This window comes from Crinia signifera, chromosome 4, assembly GCF_055691185.1.
Source record: "Crinia signifera chromosome 4, ASM5569118v1, whole genome shotgun sequence".
Lineage (NCBI taxonomy): Eukaryota > Metazoa > Chordata > Amphibia > Anura > Myobatrachidae > Crinia > Crinia signifera.
This window is the reverse complement of record NC_139220.1, coordinates 122,192,885-122,207,587: the sequence shown is the minus strand read 5'-3', so window position 1 is coordinate 122,207,587 and position 14,703 is coordinate 122,192,885.

Sequence of the window (14,703 nt, the reverse complement as noted above, 5' to 3'; positions counted from 1 at the left end):
TCTGATATCCATCTGCCAGTCTCAGTTTAAAGCATTAAGCATGAAGACTTTCCAGTTCCAGTTAAACATGGAGGTCCAGATGGATGCCATTCATATATCATAACTATAATGTTTTTATGCACTCATGTTATTTAATTGCCTGAATAGTAGCAAATACATGTAAACACATTTTAAAAATTAAACAGAAACCATCTGTAGTGTTTTGGCACATTTGGCTTATTAAAAAGAGAGATGTGTAGTGATTACTTTCTTATTATATTAAACACACTAGGCAGAATTTCAGAGGCTGAAAATGTATCAAAGGCTTTGGTGGCTTTTTTATGCACAGAGGCCCTTATTCAGATCTGATCGCAGTACAATTTTGTTCTCAAAATGGGCAAAATCATGTGCACTGCAGGTGGGGCAGATTTAACATATGTAGAGAGAGTTAAATTTGGGTGGGGTGTGCTGAAACTGAAATCTAAATTGCAGTGTAAAAATAATGCAACCAGTATTTACCTTGCACACAAACAAAATAACTCACCCAAATCTAATGTGAGATTCCCTTGGTATTCGAGTGCTATACAATCTTTGCCATCTCTGTACTAGTTACATACAATTCATGCTATCTACATTCGATTTGCACTATATAGTCATTGCTGCCCAGTCTATCTGGGTTTCGATTTGAGCTGTCACGGGAGCGCGCATTGGGATCGCAAGAGAAAAAACCTATGCGATCTGCATGCAATTCCGATGCGATTTTGATTATATAGTTAAAATCTCATGCTGATTGTACCCATGTGTACACACTATAACTCTCTCTGCACATGTTACATCTGCCCCACCTGCAGTGCACATGGTTTTGCCCATTTTGAGAACAAATTTGCACTGCGATCAGATCTGAATAAGGGCCATAGTTTAGTATGTATGCATGCACACTGATTAGACTTTCTTTAGCGTTTTGCTACATCTTGCTGCTTCAAGTGTTCCTAGTGGCTCAATGTCATGAAATAATTAGTGCAATTAATGCTTAATGTTCTGCAATTGCAGATAGTTTCTATTATTCAAAAGGTTAACTACTGTAATGACTAAAAAATTGTTGATACAAATCCTATTACAATGTAAACTGTTTTGTTATTGATTACATCAGTGGTGTCAAACTCATGTCTCTCCAGCTGTTGTGGAACTACACGTCACAGCATGCCCTGCCACAGATTTTATATAATGGGTTGCTAAAACAGTGGCAGGGCATGATGGGATGTGTAGTTCCACAACAGCTGGAGGGCCATGAGTTTGACACCACTGGATTATCTAATACTTTTATGTCCTGTATTTTTCTTGTTGCATTTAATTAAATTAATTACAACATTTTAAATTTAGAAATGATCAATTGGGATTATAAAAAAAAAAAAAAGATAGATTTCAGCAACAAAGAGAAAAATAGTCCTTAACATTTGTGCTGTTAATGATAGTTATACTAAATACAGCTTTGCTTTGCCTCGGTGTTGTTACAGTGCTGTATAATGAGAAAAACATACTGAAAAAAGGTGAAGTTTGAAAGTTATTTCCCATTAGAGAATTGATATTGGGCCTTGGGTCATCCTGTAATTATAACAATATACATTGAAAAGACTGAGTGTAGATTTACTTAAGGAAATTCACCTTGGCTCTGGTTCTGGTTAGCTCTCTACGCAGCGGTAGTTCCCTTGTAACTCCGCCCGCCGGGGGTGTGAATGCCCATCCCTCGCCGCTTAGTGAATATATTTGCCGCACTGTGAATGGATGATTTGCATATACATCCATATGCAGGCTAGCTTGCAGGCCCAAAACTTCACCGACCATCAAATGATTTTACAGTGCTCGCAAATCTAGGTCAGTCTCTGCTGACTTAGACGTGCTGCGTCCTGCTCCGAGAACTGGGCAGGCGGCTGACATCTGGTGACGTCATCTGCTTGCCAATGGAATGTAGGTACCCACTGCATTTGCATTGGAACACCCAGCATTTTCCTAGGCAGACCCAGCGTATTCCTGGGCACACCCAGCATTTTCATTGGTATGCCCAGGAAACACAGGGCGTTTGCATGCGAGCATCACATGCGAGCGTGGTGCGAGTGCCACAGAGACTATGCAAGTCTCAGAAGACGCACTTGCACAGAAGCCCTACATTAGTGAATATGCGCATGCACAGGGCTTCACCATTGGTACAAATCAGTATGAGGGCCCTTGTGTAATAATGAGATGAGCTTACATTATGCGTTTGTAAAACCAAAAATGGTTTTAAATACATATTAAACACATTTACTCATTTAATACACTGTATTTAAATCAAAGGACTTTAGTCCCACTCACCTGTTTGTTTTTAATTTTTAAATCTTAGTGGTAAGTGCTGTTGTTTATGGTGAGTCATAAAATGTGTCCTAATACAATGTTTAAATGGTTTGTGCATTTTATGCATGGTTTTGTAAACAGAACAGAACAATATTTTACCATATGCGTGCATTAACTGTCCCTCCATAGCTCACTTCATTTCATACAGTGTGATTTTGTTTTCTTTTCCTTAACCCCTTCACGACAATTGACGTATATATACGTCATGGCCGGGAAGTACTTCCCGACCGTTGACGTATATATACGTCATGGCTTAAAACTGTCACTGCGTCTAGAGACGCAGTGACAGAGGGACGATGTCTGCTGTCCCTGACAGCAGACATGTCCCTGCATGCCCAGGGGGGGCTGCGATGCCGCCCCCCCGTCGCCGATCGCTGTGATTGGCTGTTCAGTGTGAACAGCCATTCACAGCGTTTTCCTGTGTCACCGGCGAATAACGTTCGCCGGTGACACGGGATCGGAGGTGATTGGTGCTGTAAAGTACAGCACCAATCACCGCGGGGTGTAAGGGTGACACTGGTGTCACCCCACCTCACCCCGCCCGCCCCCAAAGGCCGTGATTGGTCCGTCGGACCGACGGACCAATCACAGCCGTGGAGGGGGGTTTAAACTAACGGTGACTGCACTGCAGACGCCATTCCGGTCTGGAAAAGCGTGCAGTGCGGTCACCGTGCCCCACCTGCCGCCTATACTGACCAGAACCCTTACCTGATCATTGATCATTGATATTGTGACATTTTGTGACATCCTGTGCTGCATCTTGTGCTGCATCTTGTGCTGCTGCGATTTATTAGATAGATAGAGAGTTAGAGAGAGTTAGAGAGAGAGAGATAGAGAGAGATAGAGAGAGATAGAGAGAGATAGAGAGGCCTAGTGCTATATTTTGTGCTGCTGCAGTGTGATAGAGCTATAGATAGAGAGAGATAGAGAGAGAGAGATAGAGAGAGAGATAGTGACAGATTGTGCTATATATTTTTTATATAACTGAAAGAGATAGAGAGAGATAGAGAGAGATAGAGAGGCCTAGTGCTATATTTTGTGCTGCTGCAGTGTGATAGAGAGAGATAGAGAGAGAGAGATAGAGAGAGAGATAGTGACAGATTGTGCTATATATTTTTTATATAACTGAAAGAGATAGAGAGAGATAGAGAGAGATAGAGAGGCCTAGTGCTATATTTTGTGCTGCTGCAGTGTGATAGAGCTATAGATAGATAGAGAGAGATAGAGAGAGAGAGATAGAGAGATAGTGACAGATTGTGCTATATATTTTTTATATAACTGCTGCAGTGTCATAGAGTGATAGATAGTGAGAGATAGAGAGAGATAGTGATAGAGTGCTAAATTTTGTGTCGGCTGCCCCCGCCTTTTTGTGCTGATCACTATATCTGAGGTGATCAGCAACTTTTTGGGGGTACAGAGGTTTTTTTTTTTTATATATACCTGTCAGTACCACCAAAGGTTGTGCACCTGCTGCCCCTCACTGGTAATCAGTGTCGCATCACTGATCACCTTTTTTTATTTTTTGTGAGTGCTGTGGGGTCTTTTTTACATTTTTTTTTTACACACACTGTGATTTTGTGTGTGTCCTGTGGCCACTGTGCACTGATCAGTGACGTACATCACTGATCAGCTTTTTCGGCACAGGGTTGATCTATTTTTTTTTTTTTTTGATCAAATTCCTGTTGCCTTTGAGCGCTGTTCAGTGACGGACGTTACTGACCAACATCTGTGCTCAATTTTTGGCGCAGGACCTTTTTTTTTTTTTTTAACCCCTTCCATTTTTTTTTTTTTTAACCCCTTCCATTTTTTTTTTTTTTAACCCCTTCCATTTTTTTTTTTTTGAACCCTTCAATTTTTTTTTTTTTGTATTTTTTTTTTCTGCACTACATACACAATACACACTACATACCCCCTGGGTTGAAATAAAGTTTGTACCCCCCCCTACACTATACACGTGTTGAAACATTTCACTACCAGTAACACAAAAATATAAATGGCATCCCAAATGTCATCCCAAATGTCGTCCCAGTCATCCAGGAGAATGTATTCGGTGGAGGAGGCATATGCCATGCTTGCATCTGACTCTGACACAGCCAGTGAGGCAAGCGGGGAATTTGAAGGATTTGTCTTAAGCTCCTCTTCCTCCTCTGATGATGAGGGACCCCCTCAAAGACGCCCCCGTAGAGCAGCTGAGACCCCCCCCCCAATAATTGATCTCGTATGGACCCCACCACCAGACAATTTTGAGCCCCAGGTTCCTGAGTTTTTGGCCATCCCAGGAATCCAATTTGATTCAACAGGTCTCAGAGAAATTGACTTTTTCAAATTATTTTTCTCTGATGATTTTATAAATTTAATGGTGGACCAAACTAATTTATATGCCCAGCAGTTTATTGCTCAAAACCCCACGACATCATTTGCTAGGTGGACCCCTGTAGATGCAGTAGAGATGATGACGTTTTGGGGTCTGGTGTTACATATGGGCATAGTAAAAAAGCCACAAATTAGGCAATATTGGAGTACAGATGTTCTGTACAGCACCCCATTTCACCGTATGGCCATGCCCCGGGCTCGTTTTGAGGCAATCCATAAATTTATACATTACACCGATAATGCACAGTGCCCACCCAGAGATGATCCCACCTTTGACAGGCTATTCAAAGTCAGGCCGGTCATTGATCATTTCAGTGCCAAATTTGCAGAGCTATACATCCCTGATAAATGTATTAGTATCGACGAGTCCCTTATACATTTTAAAGGAAGGGTTAAATTCCGCCAGTACCTTCCCAGTAAGAGGGCAAGGTATGGCATAAAAATGTATAAGCTGTGTGAAAGCACCACAGGGTACACCCACAAGTTTAGGGTATATGAAGGGAAGGATTCAAGAATTGAACCACCAGAATGCCCCCCCTCCCTCGTAGGTGTTAGTGGAAAAATTGTCTGGGATTTAATGCACCCCTTACTGGATAAGGGTTATCACCTCTATGTGGATAACTTTTACACCAGCATCCCCCTGTTTAAGGCCCTTGGTTCAAGAGGTACAGCAGCTTGCGGTACTGTGCGCAAGAACCAAAGAGGCCTCCCCAAAACGCACATTGCCCAAGTAATGAGAAGGGGTGAAAGCAGGGGAATATGCACCGAAAATATGTTGTTGGTCAAATATAAGGACAAGAGGGATGTCCTTATACTGACAACAATTCATGGAGACAGTACCACCTCCATCCCTGTACGAGGTACCAGTACCCACACCTCCAAACCAAATTGTATCCTAGATTACAATAAGTACATGGGCGGAGTGGATCTTTCAGATCAGGTACTAAAGCCGTACAGTGCCCTGCGGAAAACAAATATCTGGTACAAGAAGCTGGCCGTGTATATCATCCAGATGGCACTGTATAACGCTTACGTGCTATTCCGTTCTACCGGCCAGAGGGGGACATTTATGCACTTTCAAGAGGAAGTCATAAAGAGCCTAACATTTGGGAATCAGCAGGCAGAGGGCCCCAGTACTTCTAGTACTGGCCCCCGTATTGTACCAGGGCAGCATTTTCCCAACGAAATCCCCTCCACTGCAAGAAAGGGCAGGACACAAAAAAGGTGCAAAGTTTGTTATAAAAAGGGAATAAGAAAGGAAACTATTTTCCACTGTGAAACTTGCCCCGACAAACCCGGCCTATGTATAAAGGAGTGCTTTAAAATATACCACACATCTATGGATTATTAGGTTCATCATTTCACCGTGCTTCGGGGGTCTTGCTAATGCCACATAGCACCCACCATTCATTCCACCAGAATCTGAGCTGCAAAATCCAAAAATCACTCCTTCCCTTCTGAGTCCTGCCATGCACCCAACTGGTATTTTTTGGTCACATGTGAGGCATTGCCGTACTCTGGAGAAATGGGGGCACAGATTTTGGGGTGCTTTGTCTCCTTCATTCCTTGTGAAAATGAAAAATTTTGAGCCAGAAGTACATTTTTGTGTAAAAAAATGTATTTTTTTCATTTTCACTGCCCAGTTGTACCAAAATTGATGAAACCCCTGGGGGTTTGAAATGTACACTATACCCCTAGATGAATTCCCTGAGGGGTGTAGTTTGCAAAATGGGGTGACTTGTGGGGGGGTTCCACTGTATTGGTAATGCAACATAGCACCCACCATTCATTCCACCAAAATCTTTGCTGCAAAATCCAAAAATCACTCCTTCCCTTCTGAGTCCTGCCATGCACCCAACTGGAATTTTTTGGTCACATGTGAGGCATTGCCGTACTCTGGAGAAATGGGGGCACAGATTTTGGGGTGCTTTGTCTCCTTCATTCCTTGTGAAAATGAAAAATTTTGAGCCAGAAGTACATTTTTGTGTAAAAAAATGTATTTTTTTCATTTTCACTGCCCAGTTGTACCAAAATTGATGAAACCCCTGGGGGTTTGAAATGTACACTATACCCCTAGATGAATTCCCTGAGGGGTGTAGTTTGCAAAATGGGGTGACTTGTGGGGGGGTTCCACTGTATTGGTAATGCAACATAGCACCCACCATTCATTCCACCAAAATCTGTGCTCCAAAATCCAAAAATCACTCCTTCCCTTCTGAGTCCTGCCATGCACCCAACTGGTATTTTTTGGTCACATGTGAGGCATTGCCGTACTCGGGAGAAATTGGGGCACAGATTTTGGGGTGCTTTGTCTCCTTCATTCCTTGTGAAAATGATAAATTTTGAGCCAGAACTGCATGTTTGTGTAAAAAAATGTAATTTTCCATTTTCACATCCCAGTTATACCAAAATTGGTGAAACCCCTGGGGGTTTGAAATGTACACTATACCCCTAGATGAATTCCCTGAGGGGTGTAGTTTGCAAAATGGGGTCACTTGTGGGGGGGTTCCACTGTATTGGTGCTTGGGGGGTCTTGCTAATGCGACATAGCACCCACCAAAATTCCACCAGAATCTGAGCTGCAAAATCCAAAAATCACTCCTTCCCTTCTAAGTCCTGCCATGCACCCAACTGGTATTTTTTGGTCACATGTGAGGCATTGCCGTACTCGGGAGAAATTGGGGCACAGATTTTGGGGTGCTTTGTCTCCTTCATTCCTTGTGAAAATGAAAAATTTTGAGCCAGAACTGCATGTTTGTGTAAAAAAATGTAATTTTCCATTTTCACATCCCAGTTGTACCAAAATTGGTGAAACCCCTGGGGGTTTGAAATGTACACTATACCCCTAGATGAATTCCCTGAGGGGTGTAGTTTGCAAAATGGGGTCACTTGTGGGGGGGTTCCACTGTATTGGTGCTTGGGGGGTCTTGCTAATGCGACATAGCACCCACCAAAAAAACACCAGAATCTGAGCTGCAAAATCTAAAAATCACTCCTTCCCTTCTAAGTCCTGCCATGCACCCAACTGGTATTTTTTGGTCACATGTGAGGCATTGCCGTACTCGGGAGAAATTGGGGCACAGATTTTGGGGTGCATTGTCTCCTTCATTCCTTGTGAAAATGAAAAATTTTGAGCCAGAACTGCATGTTTGTGTAAAAAAATGTAATTTTCCATTTTCACATCCCAGTTGTACCAAAATTGGTGAAACCCCTGGGGGTTTGAAATGTACACTATACCCCTAGATGAATTCCCTGAGGGGTGTACTTTGCAAAATGGGGTGACTTGTGGGGGGGTTCCACTGTATTGGTGCTTGGGGGGTCTTGCTAATGCGACATAGCACCCACCAAAAAACCACCAGAATCTGAGCTGCAAAATCTAAAAATCACTCCTTCCCTTCTAAGTCCTGCCATGCACCCAACTGGTATTTTTTGGTCACATGTGAGGCATTGCCGTACTCTGGAGAAATTGGGGCACAGATTTTGGGGTGCATTGTCTCCTTCATTCCTTGTGAAAATGAAAAATTTTGAGCCAGAACTGCATGTTTGTGTAAAAAAATGTAATTTTCCATTTTCACATCCCAGTTGTACCAAAATTGGTGAAACCCCTGGGGGTTTGAAATGTACACTATACCCCTAGATGAATTCCCTGAGGGGTGTACTTTGCAAAATGGGGTGACTTGTGGGGGGGTTCCACTGTATTGGTGCTTTGGGAGTCTTGCTAATGCAACATAGCACCCACCATTCATTCCACCAAAATCTTTGCTGCAAAATCCAAAAATCACTCCTTCCCTTCTGAGTCCTGCCATGCACCCAACTGGTATTTTTTGGTCACATGTGAGGCATTGCCGTACTCGGGAGAAATTGGGGCACAGATTTTGGGGTGCATTGTCTCCTTCATTCCTTGTGAAAATGAAAAATTTTGAGCCAGAACTGCATGTTTGTGTAAAAAAATGTAATTTTCCATTTTCACATCCCAGTTGTACCAAAATTGGTGAAACCCCTGGGGGTTTGAAATGTACACTATACCCCTAGATGAATTCCCTGAGGGGTGTACTTTGCAAAATGGGGTGACTTGTGGGGGGGTTCCACTGTATTGGTGCTTGGGGGGTCTTGCTAATGCGACATAGCACCCACCAAAAAACCACCAGAATCTGAGCTGCAAAATCTAAAAATCACTCCTTCCCTTCTAAGTCCTGCCATGCACCCAACTGGTATTTTTTGGTCACATGTGAGGCATTGCCGTACTCTGGAGAAATTGGGGCACAGATTTTGGGGTGCATTGTCTCCTTCATTCCTTGTGAAAATGAAAAATTTTGAGCCAGAACTGCATGTTTGTGTAAAAAAATGTAATTTTCCATTTTCACATCCCAGTTGTACCAAAATTGGTGAAACCCCTGGGGGTTTGAAATGTACACTATACCCCTAGATGAATTCCCTGAGGGGTGTACTTTGCAAAATGGGGTGACTTGTGGGGGGGTTCCACTGTATTGGTGCTTTGGGAGTCTTGCTAATGCAACATAGCACCCACCATTCATTCCACCGAAATCTTTGCTGCAAAATCCAAAAATCACTCCTTCCCTTCTGAGTCCTGCCATGCACCCAACTGGTATTTTTTGGTCACATGTGAGGCATTGCCGTACTCGGGAGAAATTGGGGCACAGATTTTGGGGTGCTTTGTCTCCTTCATTCCTTGTGAAAATGAAAAATTTTGAGCCAGAACTGCATGTTTGTGTAAAAAAATGTAATTTTCCATTTTCACATCCCAGTTGTACCAAAATTGGTGAAACCCCTGGGGGTTTGAAATGTACACTATACCCCTAGATGAATTCCCTGAGGGGTGTACTTTGCAAAATGGGGTGACTTGTGGGGGGGTTCCACTGTATTGGTGCAACATAGCACCCACCATTCATTCCACCAAAATCTGTGCTGCAAAATCCAAAAATCACTCCTTCCCTTCTGAGTCCTGCCATGCACCCAACTGGTATTTTTTGGTCACATGTGAGGCATTGCCGTACTCGGGAGAAATTGGGGCACAGATTTTGGGGTGCTTTGTCTCCTTCATTCCTTGTGAAAATGAAAAATTTTGAGCCAGAACTGCATGTTTGTGTAAAAAAATGTAATTTTTCATTTTCACATCCCAGTTGTACCAAAATTGGTGAAACCCCTGGGGGTTTGAAATGTACACTATACCCCTAGATGAATTCCCTGAGGGGTGTAGATTGCAAAATGGGGTGACTTGTGGGGGAGGTTCCTAACTTTTAGCACTTATGGTGCCTAGAAACCTACATGGTGCCTAAAAAAAAATCTCATAAAAAGGAGGCTCCAAAATCAAGTAGGTGCTCCTTCTATTATGAAGCCTGTGGTTTGGTCAACGTGCACACTAGGGCCACATATAGGATATTTTTGAAAACAAAAGAATTGGGGGAATCAATTTTTAGTCACATTTCTCTAGTAAAATCTACTGTATTCGTTAGAAAAATGTATTAAAATTGAAACTCTGCAAAAAAAAAGAAATTTTGAAATTTCACCTACACTTTGTTTTAATTCCTGTGAAACACCTAAAGGGTTAACAAACTTCCAAAATGCTGTTTTGAATACTGTGAGGGGTGCAGTTTTTGAAATGGCATCATTTATGGGGGTGTCTCACATACAAGTCCCTCAAAGTCACATCAGAACTGAACTGGTCCCTAAAAAAATCAGTGTTTGAAATTTTCATGAAAATTTGAGAATTTGCTATTCATATTGTAAGCCTCCTAGTGTCCAAAAAAATTAAAAGGAAGTTGAAATAATGATGGAAACATAAAGTAGACATATGGTCTATGTTAGTTATTAACTATTTTGAGTGGTATGATTATTTGTCTCACAAGCAGAAAATTTAACATTTTGCAAATTGCAAAATTTTCCATTTTTTCACGATATTTTGGTATTTTTCACAAAAAAACACAGACTGTATCGACGAAAATTTACCACTAACTTGAAGTACAATGTGTCACGAGAAAACAATCTCAAAATCACTGGGATAAGTAAAAGCAAAAAAAAGTTATCCCCACTTAAGTGAGACATGTCAGATTTGAAAAAAAGGGCTCTGTCATGAAGGCACAAACTGGCTCTGTCATGAAGGGGTTAATCTCTAGTGACTACATGCTCTTATGCTGCTTAATTATGTATTACAGTCCACTTTTTTCTTTCTTTATTGGGGTTATTAATTTCTGCACAACCTTGAAACACGGTTTCAATTTTATATCCCGGTAACATCGCTTGATAAGAACATTTTTTATTTAACAATCTGTTCTGCGGTGCTCTTTATTACTGTCATAATGGCTTTAGATATAGCTAATGATGTTTGCTTACCCTTTATATTGGAAGAGTAAGTTATTTTATTATCTTTTTACAGTGTACAAATACACTTGGAAGTATTGAAATCTTAACAGCAAAATGCCCTTTTTGATCATGATTTTGTACTGTGCTTATTAATGGATAGGTCAGCTGTAATCATTAGCATTTATGTGTCTATTAACTACTCTTGTTTTCAGGTCCTATTGTATGTGTTGGATTTTGTAGCCTTTCTTACACTTTCATTTAGCAATATATTTCCATTTAATGATTATTAAATTATTAAATGCTTATTAGAAATAAAAGTTTTCAATTGACAATAAATGCATATAATTGTAATTTGGATTTTCATAGTTGAATAAATAGTTGCTTGCAAAAGGTAGAGTTTCAAGACCTATAATATAGGTAATACAGGTGTCATACAGTCAAACAAGTTTGTGATCCTTTCAACAGTTAGTGACAGGACCACTTACAGTATACCCCTTTTACACCAAAATCCCGTCCGACATGGTATTTGGAATACGGTTCCAAGCCAGGTCTGATCCAGGATTTGCACTGTTTACACTGCTGTTTACACTGCTGTGCCGACCCACAGTGTAAAAGGGCGTGGCACTTGGAGATTACATCATCTCCAAGCACCGGGACCGCCGATCGCCGTGCCGGGGGTAATCCCAGCACCAAGGTAAGCTGCTGGGCTGCCCCCAGCCTTCGTGCATCCCCCCTAGCCCCATTTGTGAGGCATCCATTCACCTCCTCCCTGCCTCTGCTGCTGTCTGCACAGTACAGCACACAGCAGCGGAGGCTGCGTGCCCCCACCCAACCTCCAAGATGCTGCAGTCAGGAGGTTGTGCATTCCCATTCCTGTAAATGGGAGCCAGGTCGGACGACCCAGCTTACTCGTTTACACTGCCTACTACCCAGGTCCTGCCCATGTTCCACCCTGGTCAGGACCTGGGTAGAAGTCCTGTGTATATAGACATGGGTTGACCCCAGTGCCAGGATGAATCATATTCAAAATGTGATACTTGATACTGTACATTCCACACTATGGGGTAGATTTATTAAGCTTGGTGAAGTGATTAAGTGTGGTTTTTATCACTGGCCAATCAGCTCCTACCTGTCATTTTTCAAACCAAGCCCGTAACTTCACAGTTAGGAGCTGATTGGCCGGTGATAAAAACCAGACACTTTATCACTTCACCGGGCTTAATAAATCTATAGTCAGTAAAACATGAGATAAACACATAACAGTAGAGTGATACTTTTATAAGGGTATGAGTCATTAGGTCGACCACTATTGGTCGACAGTCCAACGGATGACACATGCAAAAGATTGACATGTATAAGGTCAACGTGGCCAAAAGGACGACACAAGCCATAGGTCGACATGTGAAAGGTTGACCTGAAAAAAATCGACATCTTTTTGTGTCTATGTCGAATAAGGCACAGTGGATCGCACACTAGTTTCATCCCACTCTATGTGGGCGATTCTGTAGTGATTGGACACTGCCGAATTCAGCCCCATTCCAATGCTGGGGGGTCTACATATATTTGTGCATGTGCAGACCCCAAGTGTGATACTCGCCGAGGCGTTCGCACAGGTGGGGGGAGGGGGGGCATGTGAGGGTGGACAGCGGCGCAGTGCAGGAAAAGCCTAGTGTTTTATGGGCATCCCCATAAAAACACTGGCCCTGGGGACACAGGTGGAACAATGTGTGCTTGGGGAGGGTGGGTGAGCAGGCGGACTCCGACTGGAAATAAGAGTCAGTTTAGACTGACTTTTATTTCCGAAGGTGAGAGAAGTAATTTAATGGATTGATTACTCTCCCCTTCCATTGCATGCGAGGTGATGTATTCGGATGGGGAGGGGGGGGGGGGGGGGGGCGGCAGTTTTGGCATTCAGCCGGGCAGTGGGCAGCGTTAAGCCACACTCTAAGCAGCGAACGGCAGCTGCTTAGCGAGCGGTACTGAATCAGGCACTATGCGCACTTGGATAGTAAAAGATGAAAACAGTAAATGTAAAAAAGTCATGTCAACCTTTTTCATGTCGACCTTTTCCATATCGACCTATTGCTTGTGTTGATCTTTTGACCATGTCAACCTTATGTATGTTGACCTTTTTCATGTGTCGATCTTTTGACTATGGACCTATCAACCGCATCCCTTTTATAAAATAACATGTGCTTAAGAACAGACTCAATGTCTTTTTAAATAGAACACATATCCACAACTATTGCAAAAAACAAATATCTTCAAAAGAAAAATAATGAATATAAGAATGAAAAATGGCATTATTGAGAATATGCTAAATGAACTATGCTATTGATGTGTTATTTAAATTAAACCCAGGTCACTTAAGATAATGTATTGATTTATAAACTCCCTATAATGCATCTTTCCTGTAACTCCATTGTTTGTTTCTTTCAGAATTAATTTATGTCAGTGAGCAATGGCCCAGAACTAACTGAGTATGTGTTGTAGACAGATCCCTATAGACCTCATTCTCTAAGCAGTAAGCACCATATGTTCGTCTATATCTTTCCCCCTCTTTATGCTGGCAGTAGATAACACGCTCAAGTGCAGAAAATAGTACCGTACAGGCATAAGAACACTTTAGGTGATGATGGATTTGTCGTTGAAGTTAAAAGGCTTTTTCACACAATTACTGCTCAGAGGAGAAAAAGGCATTTTACTCCCTTCTTGCTTCACACTGCAAAAAAGTTCTAGTACATGAAAAAGTAACCAAGCATAACAAGCAAAAACTTCCTTATCAGGTTAATTGCCATCCCCAGAGACACACAATAATCATCACTGTAATGTTATTATGTCCAAATGTTTCCTTTTCATATTTGATCTAACTAAATTCAGGGTGGTGAGGTTTTTTTATGCTTTGTTTTTTTTTAACTTTCTATACTGTAAGTCCAGTTACAAAACATTATTATTTACCTTTTAAGAAAGAAAAAAGCTGCGTGAAAACCTAATAAAAGAGTCAATGATTAACAATTTAGAGGCTAATTCAATTTTTAAAAGATATACTGAAATGGCCTAGAACTTTTGGGAACTACTGACTAAAGTGTGGATGTTGCAACCAACACGATTCTTCCTACTATCTCCTAGAACAGGGATGGGGAACCTCCAGCTGTTGTTAAACTCCACATCCCAGCTTGCCTTGCTACAGATTTGCTATTTGGCGACGCCAAAACTGTTGAAGGGCATGCTGAAATGTGTATTTCAACAACAGCTGGAGATCCAAGGGTTCCCCATCCCTGTTCCTGAAGGTGCTACATAATTTATAAGTTAAATTGGATTGGATGGTATGGACAACAACTCTATTTAAAAACCTGCACTATGGTACATATACTCCTTCTTCGCTGCACTGATTAAATTAAACCTCTGCAAAGAAATACAGAACTTAATAAATATCAGTGGGAGCTTTGTAAAAACTAGCATGATGTCTTTTGTCTTTCAAATCTTTTAGTTTGTATGGGCCTTAGCACACTTTGGGGAAAATTTACTAAGATGGGAGTTGTAATTCACATGGGATGTTGCTATGGATAACCAATCAGAATCTACCTATTTATTTAGCACATTCTAGAAGACAAATATATAGTATCTGATTGGTTGCCCATA